General features: G+C 34.0%; 1 non-coding gene across 1 annotated transcript; it reads right to left on the reverse strand.

Annotated features, from left to right (window-relative positions):
* Window positions 1-2,629: 2,629 nt before the first annotated feature.
* On the reverse strand, window positions 2,630-2,736 carry LOC125578714. The gene has a single exon (XR_007316797.1). It is a non-coding gene; the product is annotated as a small nucleolar RNA R71 (small nucleolar RNA).
* Between the last annotated feature and the right edge of the window lie 17,655 nt (window positions 2,737-20,391).

Below are 20,391 nucleotides of genomic sequence, written 5' to 3' on the forward strand. Positions count from 1 at the left end.
ATATCATCGAATTCATATCTTACAATGTAAGATCAAATTATCAAAAGTAGTTTAAAGTTGGGAGAATTCTAATTTTACCACAAACTTAATATCATTTTTTAAATTTATTTCTAAAAATGACTATTTATAAATATCCTAAATTTGTGATTAAAAATATTAAACTAACACTCCTAAATCATTTATAAATGTTTAAGAATTATTTATAGAAGTTTATAAACTCAATCTCACCTCATAAATACTAAACTCTAAACAATAATCACTAAACTATAAACCCAAATGCTATGATATTTTTGAAAATTGGTATCCAGTTAATGGCCTTTAAAGTAATTTCTCTTTAGAGTTGAATAATATCTATTAATAAATATGTATCAGTTTGTTCACTGTAAATTAGTTTTTTTTTTTTTTTTTTTTTTGACATCACTGTAAATTAGTTTAGAGTTGAAAAATTATAAAACCTAGCATAGTATCAATATTCAATTACACACTGTCTAAGTGGATACAAAAATCGGTATCTCTTACAAAATAGTTCCATCTGCCGAGTCCAAAACTAGTTCTATCCGGGGGCAGACACTGGTAAGGGAAGGGTGTGGCATGGGTCCCACCCTAATTTTTCTTTCAAAGTTTTTTTTGGGTATAATATTTGTTAAATATCTTTAATTTAATTTGTTATTGCATTATGGAGCTTTTTGATATATGGTGTTTTATACATCTTGTATATATGCTTTTAAATTGGTTTTCAAGTCTTTATCGAGTCTTCCTAGTCCTTTTGGAGTCATTACAGGTCTGGAGTTGCATTGGATGGGAGATGGATCAGCTGGAACAAAAGAGACAGAAAACAATGCAATTTGGTGGTTTTCACGCAGAACAGTCTTGATGACTGTTCCGGATAGCGGAGCAACCCAAGTGACTGTTCCGAGTGAGTGTTCCAGCGGCAGAGATTTTTTAGGAAACTACAATCATTACGGGATTTGCCCTAATTATCCCTATTTTCTCTCCCAGCCGCCTGTGGCTTTGATATATCATATTTTCGGTTTCTTTTTATCATACTACGCTATTCTAGACAGAAGAAAACCATTGGAGACTTTTGTGCTTTTGGATTGTAAAGGGAGAAGGCTCCATCTCTCTCACCATAGAGAAGATTATCCTGAACCCTCTTTCTATCTCTTTTATTTACATGAAGTCTTATTCAGAATTGATCTCTGTGTTTTCTCTGTTCATGGCTGAGTAGTCAACTTGCTTAGTCTAGGGTGTTCGGGTGTTAGATCCGTGAGTTAAACATAGATAAGTGAAACCATTGATTGTCTTCATTCATAACTATTCTTAATGCTTGCATTAATCTGGCCGCTTAATGTTAGATCCTAGGTTTAACCTGTTCATTAACCGTGTAATAGGTTGCTAGATCTGTTATGAATGAGCCTAGCATCCCTAATCAGCGAAAGTAGATATTAGGGTGTTTGGTGAACCTATCGGACTTGATCTTTATTGCTTGCTGTCGCATCTTGATCCAAACGAGAGTTTAGGTATCAAGATCGATCAGCATAGGGGGCAGTTCCACGACAGTGGGCTGTTCTACTTGAGTGATCCGAGTTCTAGACTTGCTCTTAATTAAACTTGAATAATTGTTTGGCTCACACTTGCTTAACACCCGACCAAACCACCCTAGGCTAGCATTTTAATCATCTGAAATCTTTAATTAATCTTTTTACTTGCTTGTTACGAAATCAACTTTAAAACCCCCATATTGTTTTAGCTTGATATTGATCTCATAAAGGTAAAGTGTAATAGTTGGTCTCTGTGGATTCGATCCTAAAGTGCTACATCGACATACCATTCGATTGTGGTAGTGTGCACATTAGGTTATTTGGTGTGCGTATACACGTAATATCAAATTGGCGCCGTTGCCGGGGACCATCTTTTTACCTTTATTTTTCGGTTATTTATTTAGTCTAAGACCTCTAACTTGCCTTATCCATTTTGTTTCAGCTAATGTTCCAGGTGCATGACCAGTAGACATACTCGGAGAAACGCACAAGGAGAGTTAGCTACATTTACCAACCAGGAGCTAGCAAGGTTAGAAAGAACAAATCGTCAACAGCCAAGGCAAACCGACACCACTATGGGTGATCACGCCAATCAAGAGCAACTCACTGCTCAGTTGCAACAGATGCAACAACAGATGCTTCAAATGCAGCAGACCATCCAAGCTCAGCAGGATGCTGCTGAACAGGCTGCTCTCGCGCGGCAGGAACAACAGGCGCAGACTGTTCCAATCGGGCAGAGAAACCTTCCTTGCAACATCCCTACTACGCGCTCTGCCATTGTCCCTCCACCCTGCACCAGGCAGGACTTCGAGATCAAGCCTTCTTTGATTGGTCTAGTACAGAGAAAGGTGTTATCTGGTCTCTCTACAGAAATTCCAATGGAGCATATTGAGAGCTTCGAAAAAGTCTGCAGTTTCACTCGCGCGAATGGTGTTCCACCAGATTACATCAGGTGCATGTTATTCCCATTCTCTCTTGATGGAAAAGCTGCACGGTGGTTGAACTCTCTCCCTACCGGCTCTCTCACTTCATGGGAACAGGTTCGATCAGCGTTCCTCAGCCATTTCTACTCTAAGGCGAGAACAGCTGCATTGAGGAACAAGATCACCTCCTTCAGACAGATCACTGGTGAGCTTTTCTGCGACGCATGGGAGCGCTTCAATGACTATCGCAGAGAATGTCCTCACCATGGATTTGATGATGATTACCTCCTGGATATTTTCTATGATGGAGTGGACTCGAAATACCAAGGTGCTCTGAACTCTGCGAGCAATGGAGACTTCATGACTCAAACTACTGATGGAGCGTTTAAGCTGATTGAGAACATGGCTGCTAGCTCAGCTAATAAGAAAGAGGAGAGTGATTGCTCCATGAAAGGAAACAGTTCTGACGCCCAGAAAATAGATGAGTTGACTGCCAAGGTTGATCAGCTACTGAAAAACAACCAAGGGCACGTCTTCAGCATGGAACAACCTACGACCGGGCATATTCAGAACCAGAACCAGCGACAACCGCAGAGCAATCCGCATGCTGTTCCAGCTACCGGGAACAGTCAACCAGATGAGCTGAAGGGTCTGGGTATGATGATGCAACAGCTGTTGCAGGGTCAGCAGGTTCAGGCCAAGGCGTTGAATCAGGCAACCACGGAAATAGACACCAGGATGGGCAACATGTTCACTGAGCTGAATAACAAGTATGACAATCTTGCGATCCACATAAGAAAGATCGATGTTCAGCTTGCTCAAACAGCTGAGAGTGTCAAGAGGCAACAAGAGACGCTTCCTGGAAGAACTGATAAAAATCCTAGGACTGAGCACTGTAATGCAATAGAGCAGCCGTTTGCTGAGACTGCTCCAGGCGCAGAAAAGAGAGCAGAGCAGTCTGCTAGCTCTGGAGTTACTGCTCCTAGCGAACCTGCTGAGACTCCACCATCTCGAGTCTATGTTCCCAAGGTTCCCTATCCAATTCCACCTAGACATCTGATGGATCCCATTAGTGAAGAGCAGCTGATAGGTTTTAACAAGATGGTGAGAAGGCTTCCTAAAGAACTTGCATTCGAAGATGCTCTGCAAATTCGTCCATTGCTCCAGTTCTTTAAACACTGTAGAGAGACTCAAGAGGAGATCAAGGTCCTCTATATCAAAGCACTGTCTACACCAGCATTGAAGGTATTGCCTAAGGTTGATGATCCTGGAAAGTTTGTTTTCCCATGCTCCATCGCAGGAACAACCTTCAAGGATGCTCTGTGTGACTCTGGTTCTTGTGTGAATCTCGTCTCAAAGGCTATTGTAGACGATTTGGGTATTGCTGATATTGAGCGTTCTCAGCTGACCCTGACCTTTGCAAACTCTTCCAGAGCAGTCCCATATGGAACCATCCGCAGCCTTCATGTTCAAGTAGGGGAATGCATTGTTCCTGCTGAGTTTCAAGTTGTTGAGATGAACAAGGATCATGAGATGCCTTTGATATTTGGAAGGACATTCATGGCTACTGTTGGAGCAACCATCGATATGCCCAACAAGAGAGTCTGCTTCTCCAACATCAACAAGAAAATTTTCTACAAGGCTGTACCCACCAGATCTTCCTCATCACACGCTTCTTGCATCTCAGTGTTTGATGTAGAAAAGCTGAAGGTTGTTCCAGAGAAGGAGCATGGTGATAAGGGTGAGAGCAGGCTGTTCTCTGATGAAGATCCTAGCATTGATCCTACTAAATTCAGAGGGAATTCAAGGGTGAAACAGAAAGTCCAGAAGAAAAGGGTCAAGGGAGATCCTACAATGACTTTGATACCTCTCAAGTGTGATGGAAACTCCATTGAGTATGAGGTAAAGTGCAAGGGTACCTCTAAACCTTTCTCTAAAGTCAGAGCTATTCTCACACATGAGCTGAAGGAGAAAGGGAAAGCTGTTGTGAAAGGGTTGTTGAGCAGAGTTCTGGAGCTGAACATGTCTGATTGTGGAGCTTGTTTTGGAACAAGCCCTCATGCTCAACCCGACTGATCCAGTCACCAAGTCAAGCTAGAGACTTAAACCAAGCGCTTGGTGGGAGGCAACCCACTGGTAAGTGTCATTAACATTAGGATTTTCTTTTTACTTATTTTTGTTTTTAGTTTGTTGAGTCTCAGGTCATAAATCAGAAAATCCGAGACCCTTGACTGGAGCAAGCAGTTGGCTGCTCTCATTCCAGAGCATCCTTTACCGGAGCAACCGCGTCTTGCTCTGTCAGGCTGCTCCGCGCCAGGTAAGTATCTCGAAAAAAAAAAAAAAAAAATTATTCTTGTTTTCTCCTTCTCTCTGATTTATTTTCACACCAGGGACGTTGTGAAGTAAGTCTGGGGGAGGGTTTTCGTCGTTTACTAACTCGTTTCTTTCTTTTGTTTTTCTTTTGGGTCAATTTGAGTCAGTTTTTATTGAGTCAGTCAAAACTTTGTGGGAATTAGGACCTTATTATGTGTTGATCACTGACCACCTTGTGCTTTAGTTATCTTATTCAGTGACCTTAGCAGTGGCGAAAGACACACATGTGGACCTGGAACACCCTGACATATCTCACTTGATTCTCCAGAAGTTCTCAGCCGATCAGGTTACACTGGGTAGACTTAACTCCACCTTACTTGAACCTAATCTTGACTGAAATTCTTCTTGTTATGGGCATTAGATCAGGGAAACGAGAACACACTCAGGACTTCTTATCCTTTTTATCCATCTTGCTGATCCTGAGTGGCTAGCTCATCTTTAGCTAGTTCCCACCCTGCACCTTAGCCTTTATTCCACCTTCATGCATTTGTTTTTCAGTGTCATATGTGCAGATATGTGCAAAAAGGTCGGAGAGGAAAGGATCAACGCAGCCTCCTACTCGTTACTGCTGCAGAAATTATGTCAGAACGGAGAACAAGCAGATAATGGGAGCAACCGCTTTATAACCAATGAACTGCGCAAGAGCAGGGGTGGAGAGCCAGAATGGTCGCGAAATCAGAACCACCAGTGGCACTCAGAACGATCATGTGTTACCTCCTTCTTCGTCACATCACCATATCAGTCTTCAAAAAAAAAAAAAAAAAAAAAAAAAAAAACGAGATTAATGTGATGGAGAAGGAGAAGAAAGAAAAGAAACATGGAGCCACTGGAAAGGTCGAGCAAGAAGTTGGTACCAAGTATTGAAGAGTGTGTAGAGGAAAGTGGAAAGCAGAACAATCAGTTGCCTGTTCCGTCATCAGAACAGTCGCACCAGATAGAGCAAAAACGAGTAGAGGCTGTGGACATCAATGGATCTATCCTCTCTTGCCATTTTGTGTGATATCCTGCATCCTCTTCAATGAAATGGTAGCCCCTAAACACTCTTAACTCCACCATTAAATAGCCTATTCCACACCTAGACCGTCTACCCTGAATGATGCCTGTGATGAGAAGCTCACGCTACTCTTAAATGAATGTAGGGAGTTCTGTCTCGATAGTGTTGCTTTTTCAGGTTTGAGATGAAGAGTATGGAGCCGATTTTTGAACAGCAGTCAGTGGGGTTCCGGTAAGGGTGTGTTGTCCTAGTTTCTCTGCTTGTATGGTTCAGAGATTCGTGGTTAAAGTATGGTTGCTGAGAATAGGAGAGTTCCCACACTTTCAAACCTTTCTCCCTGTTCTTGATACTTGACATTGTTTGAGGACAAACAAGGATCTAAGTCTGGGGGAATTGATATATGGTGTTTTCTCTGTTCATGGCTGAGTAGTCAACTTGCTTAGTCTAGGGTGTTCGGGTGTTAGATCCGTGAGTTAAACATAAATAAGTGAAACCATTGATTGTCTTCATTCATAACTATTCTTAATGCTTGCATTAATCTGGCCGCTTAATGTTAGATCCTAGGTTTAACCTGTTCATTAACCGTGTAATAGGTTGCTAGATCTGTTATGAATGAGCCTAGCATCCCTAATCAGCGAAAGTAGATATTAGGGTGTTTGGTGAACCTATCGGACTTGATCTTTATTGCTTGCTATCGCATCTTGATCCAAACGAGAGTTTAGGTATCAAGATAGATCAGCATAGGGGGCAGTTCCACGACAGTGGGCTGTTCTACTTGAGTGATCCGAGTTCTAGACTTGCTCTTAATTAAACTTGAATAATTGTTTGGCTCACACTTGCTTAACACCCGACCAAACCACCCTAGGCTAGCATTTTAATCATCTGAAATCTTTAATTAATCTTTTTACTTGCTTGTTACGAAATCAACTTTAAAACCCCCATATTGTTTTAGCTTGATATTGATCCCATAAAGGTAAAGTGTAATAGTTGGTCTCTGTGGATTCGATCCTAAAGTGCTACATCGACATACCATTCGATTGTGGTAGTGTGCACATTAGGTTATTTGGTGTGCGTATACACGTAATATCAAATTGACATTGTTTGAGGACAAACAAGGATCTAAGTCTGGGGGAATTGATATATGGTGTTTTATACATCTTGTATATATGCTTTTAAATTGGTTTTCAAGTCTTTATCGAGTCTTCCTAGTCCTTTTGGAGTCATTACAGGTCTGGAGTTGCATTGGATGGGAGATGGATCAGCTGGAACAAAAGAGGCAGAAAACAATGCAATTTGGTGGTTTTCACGCAGAACAGTCTTGATGACTGTTCCGGATAGCGGAGCAACCCAAGTGACTGTTCCGAGTGAGTGTTCCAGCGGCAGAGATTTTTTAGGAAACTACAATCATTACGGGATTTGCCCTAATTATCCCTATTTTCTCTCCCAGCCGCCTGTGGCTTTGATATATCATATTTTCGGTTTCTTTTTATCATACTACGCTATTCTAGACAGAAGAAAACCATTGGAGACTTTTGTGCTTTTGGATTGTAAAGGGAGAAGGCTCCATCTCTCTCACCATAGAGAAGATTATCCTGAACCCTCTTTCTATCTCTTTTATTTACATGAAGTCTTATTCAGAATTGATCTCTGTGTTTTCTCTGTTCATGGCTGAGTAGTCAACTTGCTTAGTCTAGGGTGTTCGGGTGTTAGATCCGTGAGTTAAACATAGATAAGTGAAACCATTGATTGTCTTCATTCATAACTATTCTTAATGCTTGCATTAATCTGGCCGCTTAATGTTAGATCCTAGGTTTAACCTGTTCATTAACCGTGTAATAGGTTGCTAGATCTGTTATGAATGAGCCTAGCATCCCTAATCAGCGAAAGTAGATATTAGGGTGTTTGGTGAACCTATCGGACTTGATCTTTATTGCTTGCTGTCGCATCTTGATCCAAACGAGAGTTTAGGTATCAAGATCGATCAGCATAGGGGGCAGTTCCACGACAGTGGGCTGTTCTACTTGAGTGATCCGAGTTCTAGACTTGCTCTTAATTAAACTTGAATAATTGTTTGGCTCACACTTGCTTAACACCCGACCAAACCACCCTAGGCTAGCATTTTAATCATCTGAAATCTTTAATTAATCTTTTTACTTGCTTGTTACGAAATCAACTTTAAAACCCCCATATTGTTTTAGCTTGATATTGATCCCATAAAGGTAAAGTGTAATAGTTGGTCTCTGTGGATTCGATCCTAAAGTGCTACATCGACATACCATTCGATTGTGGTAGTGTGCACATTAGGTTATTTGGTGTGCGTATACACGTAATATCACTTTTACTAAGACAATTCTTTCAAATATTTTTTTAAAAGTTTTTGTCACAAAATAACATTCAAGAAATAAAATGATCAAAATAGTTCATTTTTATTTAAAATTTAAAATTTTGATTTTTAATTTTTTCAAATTTGAAACTCTATTCCCATATTCTACCAATTAACTCTAAACTCTAAGTATAGATTAGTTAATCATAGGATAAAAATATATTTTTATCTTTTAATAAAACTTATTTTGTCACATTTTCTTCATTGATGGCTATTTTGTGAAAATAAATTAAAAATGATTATCCAAAGGATTTTTTTTTTACTTTAGATATACTTATACTAACTATTTATAACATTTTGTGTCTCATATTTTCTAAGCTTCCGGGTCTCCCCTGGTTCTATAAATCCATATCCAGAATACTGAAACAAGTAGATATAAGATTCATTGTCGCAAATGATATATTGATAATAATGTCTTACATTGAAAAGAAAAACAAAGAAATATCACACTTTGGGTTGATCTTCAAACAACTAGCAAATGTGCAAAATTTATTGAGCTGAATTCAAAAATTGCAAAAGAGAAACTACACGCACTTTCATTCTTTTTGCTATGAAATACTTTTCTTGTATGTACACCAATAGCAATAAAACAAAAAGTTTGTCATGATAGTTAGGAGAAGTACGTTTATTGGCTTATTCTCAATGAGGATGGTCGGACTTAATATGGTAGCTACATTCGGTAAGATGTGATCCACCAATTATCAACACATAATATTGGGACCATAGTATAGCTACAGTATAATCATATGCAAAACTTCGTACTCGTTTTTTAAAACTTATATTATGTGCCTACTTCATAGAGATCCATAACTCTGATCGATAATTCTAATGTCTTTTATTTCTCTTGCATTCTTTGTCAGTCTCTTCTAATTTTGTTCGATATGACTAAAGTTTACAAGCGATCTAGCTTGTAAGCAAATGGTCGACGCTTAGATTATCGCTAAATATTCATATGACATATAATCAGTTCATATAATAAGTTAGAACTAACAAATACATATCAACAGGAATGTAAGATTATATATTGGCGTACAAGTTAAGGTCTGGTCGCTACTAGTTAGTAGTTAATATATAGTTTCATTTGTTGCTTTTAAGAGTTACCATAATCTCACAAGATAATTTAATGTGCTAAATAAAATTGTATCAAATTATGGAAACAAAACGTGACATTAGGCAACATGGTCCAGTTTGCACAGACCAGAAAAAAATAATGAAGGACGGGTAAAAAGTTAAGTAATCATTGTACTAAGCAATAGTATCGTGGTAAGGGTTGACTATAAGACTAAAATTTTCGTCATTGATTGGATCTGATTCATGACGATAGATATGAAGTTGTTGTCACTTGGCCAAAAGAAAATAAATCATGCTTTATGTTTCATTAGAAAATTTGCAGTTAAAGTAGTCCTTAATATGTGTTTCAAAAAAAAAAAAAAAAACTAGTCCTTAATATTGATTTTCTAAAGGATAAGTAGGATTTCGGTCGGTCCATTTACTCCGATTAATGAAAAGAAAAAAAATATCATTGTACTAATCGGCCTATCTGTGTACCAACTTGTGTAATTAATTTACGCCACATTAAACTAATTCAAGCCAAACAAAACCGAACCAAACCAAATAACAGCTAAACCAGTTGAACCAGTGGTACAGAATCCGACCCGAACAAACTCGGGTTGAGCCCATGAAACAAAGCCCAAATCACGAAACAAATGGGTTTCACCGTCGTTCGGCGGCACCTCGAGCTCCGTCTCTCTCTCAGGTTAGCTTCATCGATACTCATCCGATTCGAAAGAGAGAAACTTTCAGCGAGACTAATCATGAACACTCGCAGATAGTTTTAGAGCCTTAGACAATGTCGGCTCGGCAAGGGCATATACAGTTAGCTATTTGTCAAGCTCAGAGAAGCTAAGCAAGCGGGAGAGGCGGCTTAACCCTCACAAGCTCATCGAGACAACTCCAATCTGGAACCGCAGAGGCACTAAAGCCAATCATATAGATCTTCAGAGTTGGTGCCATCTCGCTAGTGTCGTTGTTCCTTAATGGTTACAAGAGCCTTGTGCTTTATGCACCTTCTTGTATTGATTGTTTTTTGTTTGATTATTGATTTACTGTATCGGTACTCACTAGGACCGGTTTACTATTGTCCCTTCAAAATATTATGAGCGTATCACAACAGTGCCGACAACTATGTATATGTATTTGATCAAGAACAGGATCATGTCTAGAAAAGTAGAAAGGTTAGGCTTTCTCTCGTTGCGGATTTTAGAGACGCTTTTCTGCAAGCAGTGTAGAAAACCAAGCCCCAATGAACGACCACGTTGCGTCCTCCCATAGCAGTGCACACTCGCCAAGTTGCGACACACACCCTATCAGACTATGTATAGACAATGTGAATGTTAACGTAAAATAACTGCTAGATTTTGAGGCTATAAACAATTTACTAAGAATTTATATAATTTTTTATATTTTGGTAGACCGTAAATCAATGTTTCATTGACCTATACTCATGATCGATCCTACTAAAATATCAGAAACAGATAAGAGGAAGACCAGAACTTTGAGATGCTCTTGAACCTCATCAGAGATTTAGCAGGCAAACATATACATCACATACGTTCATATGTTATTATTATAATATTTTTATTATATCTTGTAGTTGAAGAAGAAAACAGAAATACATTATTTTTCAATCCAACGTAGTGCTAAAACGGATGGTGTATCAAGGTGTCTTGCAAAGTATATCCCATCAAGTTTGGCCGTCCATATACGTATCTGACCACATCGAGGGATAAGTCTGGGTCCTGCTTTGTACATTTGAACGTCAAAAACAAACTTATTGTTAGGTCCTTGCCTTAACAAACAATTCCATGTTGTTAAATTAGGGATCTCGTCATGGAATGCGATCACATATGGAGTAGCATTGAAGGCCATGTTTTTGATGCCTAAATCATCCTTGTTGGAATAACAATGGTACTCCAGATTTCTACCAGGACCGAGTTCGTTATGAATCACAACACGGTTCTTTACGCAAGCTTCTTGTGACCTAAAGTATGTAACTGTAACTAATATAAAAAGTATGAGGTGTTTCATTTTTTTTCTTTTTATCTAAATGATCACGACTGGTGTAACAAAGGCATATTAACTTGTAGTATTTATATTTTTTTTTTTCTGTGGAAGATCTTTTCGGTTAAAATAATAAATACCATTATACTTTATTAGTAAAGATTTTTCTTGACTAAACTTTATTAGTTAAGTTTTTTTCTTGACTAAACTTTTTAGTAAAGTTTTCTTTTGACTAAACTTTATTAATAGAGTTTTTTTTACAAATATGTGTTGACCATGTATTTCAAGATCTTCTCTTAAAACAAGTTTGATAAGTTGTTATGTATATTTTTATTTCAATATCTCTCTTTAAACAAGTTTTAAGATATATTTACCATATTTTTAACACATTTTTGTTTTGTTATTCTTAACTTAACTTTCTTTTTATATTTCATTTTATGTTTATAATAAAGTAAAAAAAATTATAAACACAAACTTTGACATCTGGCACATATTCTTTCTTTAAAATTACCTTTTTGAAAATTTTATTACAATGTAAGTTTTTATGTTTTTGTTTAATTTTTCTTATAGTTTTCTACGTTTCGTAGTTTTGTTATTAATTTAATAAATGCCTACATATTTTCATTTTATGTAATCTACATTTGTTAGATTGATACTTTTAAGCTTTTGATATTGAAAAGGTCCAGTGGCCATTTAAAGTATGTTCATTCTTTTATATCTCAAAATGAGTATCTCATAAATGTAATAATAATAATTTACATAATTAAGTTAAATATTTAAATTTGAAATATAAAAGAAAATTAAACCAATTAGAAAGTTACATATACAGGATATGGGTATTTCTATTTTTTGGACTATCTCAAAACTATTTCTATTTCTCTCTCTTTCTTCTCTCTTTTTATTTGAATTTCTTCTTAAATAAAAATAGAAAATACATTATTTTTATTCCAACGGATGTTGTTAGGCGTAGATCCTCATATAGCATGTAGTATTATCGGTTGTTGAATCGTCTATGTAATCTTTTTCATAATTGTAATATCATAATAAATCAGCGTTAAAAACATTGGAAATGGATAAGACAATACCAGAGCTATGAGATGTTCTTGAACCTCATCAGAGATTTAGCAGACAAACATTATATCACATAAACTTATATGTTATTATAATATTTTGATATAGCTTATAGTTTCCTGAAAAAAGAAATACATTATGCTTTACCCCAGGTTCCAGAGTAGTGCTAAAACGGGTGGTGTATCAAGGCTTCTTGAAAAGTATATCCCATCAAGTTTGGCCGTCCATCCACGTATCTGGCCACACATAGGAATAAATCTATGTCCTGCTCTGTATACTTCAACTTTATAAAAATATTCCATGTTAGCTCCATGCTTTAACATACAATCCCATGTTGTTATCAAAAACCAATCATCATGGAACTCGATGACATAAGGAGTAGCATTGAAGTTTAAGTTCTTGACGCCTAAATCATTGTTTACGGAATAACAATGGAACTCGAGAGGTCTACCAGGACCGAGTTCGTTATGAAGTAGAACACGATTTTTTACGCAAGCTTCATGTGGCTTAAAGTATGCAGTAACTAATATAAAAAGTACGAGGTGATTCATTTGATCTAAATGATTATGAGTGGACTACACAGGCATTGTTGTGTAGTATTTATAAATAAAAAATTCTGTGAAAGGCTTTTTATTTAAACTACTAAATAATATATTACCTTATTATTTAATTTCTTTCACAAATATGTCTTGACCATATCATTTTTAATCGTGTTTCAAGATTCTCTCTTAAAATAAGTCTGACAAGTTGATAAGTATCTTTTTAAGTCTTGTTTTTCTTAGAAAAATAATATTTTAAAGATTTTTTCTTAAACAAGTTTTAAGATTTAAAAAAAAGTTTTAAGATTTACCATGTGGAACCAATATCTATATATAAAGTTAACTTTTTATCTTCTTATAATAATTGACATGAAGGTTTGATGACACGTGTCTCATACGAATTATTTTATATATATTATGTTCTTTTTCTTTTAAATTATTGCAATTTGTTCAATACTTTCTAATCGTGCACTATTTCAACTTTTTCACACTAACCATAATTATATGAAGTTTGAGAATCTATTTTATTGGTCATTAAAATTCAAGAAGAATAAAAGCATATATAAATATTATAAAAATATTTTAAATATTTATTTTATTAAACCATTGATGCAAAGTCCTGTTCTTGTAGCCTTGTAGACCCGTGAGACTTTTCCAACTCGATTCCTTGCCATGCTTGTGGTACTAAGACCCAATACTCCGAGTTTGTCATCTTAAAATATATGAACATGTAACAATATTACAGACGACTATGTATTGATCACGAACAGGATCGTGTCTCAAAAAGTATGCAAACTAAAAATATTCTTCTTGAACAAAAGTGTTGGATTTAAGAGCGGGTTACGGGTAGGGTTATGCTTTGTTTCATATCGGGATTATAGATAAATATTCCTCCACAAACAATGTACAAAACCCAGCCCCCAAGAACAACCATGTTCCAAAATGTTAAAATGACTTTAAAATAAAGAAAAATTTCAAAAAAAAAATTTATGTTTAAATAATAAGAAAACAAGTATAGTAAGTTTAATATAATATAACCATGAAAAAACAAATTAAAACTAAAATAATAACAAAATAATCACATTAATGGTCTAATTGGTTTTCTCGCTACTGCCCGCAAACACAACTTTTGCGGTTGGTAAAGGTTGTTGGCATTTTGCAACAATCACAAAACATATAATCGTTTCAAACCGCTCCAAATCTCTTAAAATGAAAAGTTGGTTCGCATTCGCAGTTGCGGACGGTTGCAGATGGATAAATAAATATAAAAATATTTCTAAAAATATATTAAAATTGAAAGATTATAGTTATATATATATATATTATTATATTTAAATTTAAATTCACTAGTAATATCACAATTTATTTTATATAAAATTTAAACAAATAATGTTCATTATAATTGTTTAAACATTAATATGAATATACAGTATATAAATATAAATAAATATATAAGCGAAACAAAATATTCTTTCAAAAGTTATAATATAAATCATCAAAACTAATTTTGAAATTATAAATTTCATCTAAATAAAAATTAAAATATAAATATAATAATTTATTAATTATACTATGTCAACTAAGTTATAACCCGAACCTTGTGCTGGATGAACATTATATATATATATATATATATCATTTTATATTTTACATATTATGAAATAAAAATACATATTGAATAATTAAAAGGACATTAATTATTACATCTATAATTAAATTGGTGCGAACATATAAATAAATTTTATTAATCCAAACAACATTTTTTTTATTTGATATAGTATATAATTAAATATAAATGATATTTACATACATATATAGTATATTTTATATTAGTATCTATTAAATGATGCTTTCTATTCATATGGCTTTTTTTTATCATTTGTATATTTTATAACAAAAACTATAAAGTGCTGATAACAAAATTTTTATTGTGGGATTAATAGTTTTAGTATTTTATATTTTTAAAAAATTAAACTGTCAATATTTGTTCAAAGCTTCTATCAAAAAAAAATTGTTGAAAGTAATTTTATAAATTAAAATATTTTTATATGGTTTCTACTTATATAATTTTTTAATCATTTGAATCTTGTCATAACAAAAATATTTAAACTGTGGATCACAAAATTTGAATGTGAGACTTTTAACAGTTTTAGTAATTTATTGTAATTTTTTAAAAATTTAAAATATAACATAAACGGAAAAATCTAATTTTTATTATATGTTTAATATGGTTGTTTAATTTATTTTATTAGTTTATAATTAAAAAATATGATAGAAGATACAATAATTTTATCAGATATTTATTATTTAAAATCATTAATTGTCATATATACTTTAGCCACATTAGGCAATTCCGTAACTTTTATTTAAGTAAATAAGAAGAACATTAATAATGAATTTATGGTTAGTTTATTTTTTTTGATCAACATGGTTACTTTAAGAAAAAAAGTTTATAATATATTTAGATAGATCAACTTATTTCTCTAAGGATTCTAAGAATCATTTTGGGGATGACACGTGGCTACCAAAAAATATTGTAATGCTTCTCAAATAATATATAAGAGATAATCATTATATTTTATCACAATAGTATGTTTTAAATATTTTATAATGTTATTGTGTTAATGTTGATAATTTCTTATTGAACCGCTACAATATCTCTTAATCAACCAGTCACAAATTTTCTAAATTTTCCGCAAAGGCACCAATTTATAACCGATGTACCAGTCGTATAAATTGTTTAATAACACTAGAAACCGCATCACCCACATCCACAAACTCCTGCAATCACACCCACAACCAATACATTTTAATCATTCAGCCCTTAAGTTGAATATATAACTTTATTCTGATGTAACATACAAAAACATAAAAATAATTGGTGAAAAAAATTCTTACCAAATTTGGTAATTTTCATAGTAGACTTCTCTGGAAGTCTTTTTGCAGAAGTCTTCTCCAAAAGTTTTCTGAAGAAGTCTTCTCCAAAGGTCTTCTGAAGAAGTCTGCTAATGTTGACCCAAAAAAAGAAGTCGGCTAATGAAGTTTGAAGGTCGATATTGTCCTTAGAATTTGAAAACATGCATATCCAAAACATTAAAATGGCTTCAAAGCAGAAAAAACTTCAGAAATGTATTTTTTTATGTTGAAATAATACATAAAACAATCATGTTAGTTTAAATCTACAGTTTTTCAAATCTAACATATAAACACACACAAAAATCGATATCTAAAATTTATAGATCTACATTTAAAGTAGTGGAAGATGAAAACCATAAATGAAAAACCTGCAAAAAACAAGATAAAGTAGTAAGAAAGACATGAGAGAAATAGATGAGAAATTGATTTAAAGTTTGTTGTCTTCGAGTTAAAAAGACTAGACAGAGGTTGGAGAATTTTAGAGTGAGAAACATTATATTTTTGTTGTAGTTATTTGAGAAGAAGATAGAGAATGTGTAAAAAACATTATATAAGGAGGCCAAAATTCTAACTAGGATAAATATTTTTGGTTCAGAGCTTCTAGAGAAGTCTTCTAGATCCTAAATTTAATATTCATCCCGTAAGACTTCCCAAGAACTTTTCTAATGCATCATATGTTAGAAAAATTTCTAAGAAGTCTTTTAAACCTTTAAATCAAATAACTAATTAAATAACAACAAACAATTCATTAACCATAATATCAACTTATAAAATATGTAATATATACAAAATTAAACACATATATGTCAGATTTATTTTATTTTTAAAAGAATTTAGATTCTATAATCTAACCCTAAAAGTACAAACAATAATACGTTACCAAACCCTAAACCAAGGACAATCTTGACTTACAACCTCTATTCCTTCAAATATGTTGAAACCAATTTAATTTTAGAAAATATTAATTTACATCATTTAGAATTACATGATTTCAATTTATTTTTCATCTATTTTTGAATAAATTTTATAAATGACTTTGCATGGTTATAATCGTAAAAGTGATGACAAGTTTTTTGTTTGATCATTAAGATATATTTGTAATTTCACTACCGTTTTAGATTACTTTTGCATTTGATGGAATTTGGAATATACTTTTGCTTTTAAAATAAAGTATTAAATCATTTTTGGAAAATTTCCCATTAAATAATGTATCAAGTTTTAAAATTTTGTTTATATAATTTATTTCTAAAAGTTTATCCAATTTTGTAAAAAACATTTTTGAAGTTTCTCATTCAGCATATTTTAAAATTTTAACATAATTTAATTAATTTTTCTACTGTTTAATTATTTTTTTATACTTCTGAGAATAAAGAGTTTCTAATTGGAACCTAAGTTTCCAAGTGCATGATGTTTGTATCAATAAAGTATAAAGTATGAAGTAAAAACTCGAATTAGTGTTAAGCTTACCAAACCAGTGGTCAATTATTCCTTTGATTATAACCTTTCTCATATCATTATTTTAGCTCTCCACTGAACCCAGTACACACATGGTGGTCTATCAGACTCATGTATAGACGATGTGGGGATGTGACCATAAGATAACAGTAGCTAAAACATCGGGAATGGATAAAACAAAACCAGAGCTATGAGACGTTCTTGAACCTCATCAGAGATTTATCAGACAAACATATACTATATCACATAAACTCATATATTACTATAATATTTTGATATAGCTTATAGTTTCCTGAAAAAATAGAAAAACTTTATTATTTATTCCAACGTAGTGCTAAAACGGGTGGTGTATCAAGGTTTCTTGAAAATTATATCCCATTAAGTTTGGCCGTACATACACGTATCTGGCCACATATATTGATAATTCTGTCTGGAAGAGAGAAGGACTTACATGGACTTTCGCGGGATCATCACCTCTGATCAACGAAAATGGAACCCTGGTGGTTCGGTCGGCTTCTAGGGCAGTGGAACTAGAGATCCCTGATCTCAGAGTTTTCACTGATTGCACAACGCTCCTTAGAGAAATCACCTGCAAATCGCAGAGAAAGGAGATTCTCGGAGTTGTAACAGATATCCGATCAATCTTTACTGTTTTCGCCGCTATCTTCTTCTTTCATGTTTCGAGATCAGAAAACAAACGCGTCTCTTCGCCAGTCTGTATTAAACTTGGGCTAAGACATGTTTCCTTTTGGGCTTCTTAATATAATTTCAGTGACAAATAAGGGAATAATTCTGTCTCCTGCTTTGTATACTTCAATTTCATAAAAATATTCCATGTTTGCTCCTTGCCATAACAAACATTTCCATGCTGTCACATGAATTACTTCGTCACGGAATGCGATGATATATGGAGAGGCATTGAAGGCTAAGTGTTTGATTTCCTAAATTATCTTTGAGCGAAACACAATGGAACTTGAGAAGTTTACCAGACCGAGTTATGAAGTTCAACACGATTTTTTTTTTTGCAAGCTTCATTTAGTGTAAAGTATGTAGTAACTAATACTCCCTCCGTTTTTTAATATAAGTCGTTTTACAGCTATGCACGCAGATTAAGAAAATCATTAACTTTTTATATTTTCTAAACAAAAACATCATTAATTATTTACCTAACCACAATTCAACCAATAGAAAAATAGAAGATATATTACCATTGGTCATACAACATTAACTATTAATAAATTTTACATAGAAAACCGAAAACGACATATAATTTGGAACAAAAAAGTTTCTCTAAAACGACTTATATTAAAAAAACGGAGGGAGTATAAAAAGTACGAGGTGTTTCATTTTTTTATCTAAATGATTATAAGTGGAGTACAGAGGCATTAATGTGTAGTATTTATTAAAAAAATTATGTGAAAGGTCTTTTTAAACTACTAAATAATATCTTACCTTATTAGTAAATTTCTTTTACAAATATGTTTTGCCCTTATCTTTTTAAATCTTGTCTTCTTAGTTTCAAAAATTTCTCTTAAAAGAAGTTTGACAAGTGGGTAAGTATCTTTTCAAATCTCGTTTTTTAAGAAAATAATGTTATACGATTTTATATTAACCAAATTTTATCTTTAAAATTTTTCTTATGATTTACCATGTGTAAGCAAAATAAGATATAACCCCATTGAAGCAAAGGGGATGATTGGTAAGTGTTGTAGCTTTATATTTTTTGCTGTAGAATTTAATCTGTAGTTTTTCTTGCTGTAGCTTTCCTTGCTGTAGATTTCTAAAGCACTAATTTTTTGCTCTGGAAATAAAGCTCTCTACAGCCATATTTTAATTTTTCAGAAATTTTTTTGCTGTGAGTTTTTTAAGGAAAACAAAGCTCGATTGGTTGACATATATAGCTGTAGACTAAATTTTGGCTGTCCAGAGCATATACAGCCCTAACCAATCATCCCCAAAGTCCTATTCTTGTAGGCACGTGAGGCTGTTCAAACTCGATTATTTACCACGAGCCTCCTGCTTGTAGTACTAAGATCCAATGGTCTGAGTTTATCCTCTCAAAATATATGAACATGTAACAACATTGTAAACTACTATGTATTGATCGAGAACAGGATCGTGTCTCAAAAAGTAAATGCAAACTAAAACTATTCTTCTTGAACAAAAACGTTTGATTTGAGAGCGGGTTACGGGTAGGGTTATGCTTTGTTTCATATCGGGATTATAGATAAAAAGGTTTCTCCGCAAATAGTGTATAAAGCCAGCCCCGAAGAACAACCATCTTGCGTCCTTCCATCCCTGGCAGACCCCGGCTCAAATAATTAACGAGCCTTGTACTGAAAAAAAAAAACTTGTTTTAAAATTATAGTTACGTTAAATGTATATTTGAAAATTAGGTAAGACCATAAAATTTGCCAAAAAGAAAAAGGAAACCAGTGCATTGTAAGCACATGCTATAAGCCGGACTGACCCATTGTCATCTAGCAGTGCAGACTTGTTGGGGTTATCGCAGCCCTCCACTGAACCAGTACACACAATGTAGTCTATCAAACTCATGCATAGACGTTGTGAGAATTGCTAAACTATTGGAAGCAAATAAGACAAGACCAGAGCTTTGCGACACTCTTGAACCTCATCAGCGATTTAACATGCGTTTCATATATATATCAAATAAACTCATATGTTACTATAATATTTTGATATATCTTATCATGTGACAAAAAAGATCTTAGTCTTCATAAATATTGGCTAGAGTTTTCAAAGATATAAAATACATTATTTTTTCTTCCAACGAAGTGCTAAAACGGATGGTATACTAAGTTTTCTTGTAAAGTATATTCCATCAAAGTCTGGTCGTCCATACACGCAGCTGACCACATCGAGGGAAAAGTCTATCTCCCTCGTTGTATACTTCAACGTCATAATAATATTCCAGGTGAGTTCCTTGCCTAAAAGAACAATTCCATTTTGTTGCATTATATAGCTCTTCATGGAATTTGATGATATATGAAGATTTGTAATTCAAGGTTTGTATGCCTAAGTCATCGTGATTGGAAGAACAATGGAGTTCGAGATTTCTACCAACACCGAGGTCGTTCTGAATTAAGACACGGTTTTTTACGCAAGCTTTATTTGG

Source organism: Brassica napus, chromosome A9 (assembly GCF_020379485.1).
Source record: "Brassica napus cultivar Da-Ae chromosome A9, Da-Ae, whole genome shotgun sequence".
NCBI classification, from domain to species: Eukaryota; Viridiplantae; Streptophyta; class Magnoliopsida; order Brassicales; family Brassicaceae; genus Brassica; species Brassica napus.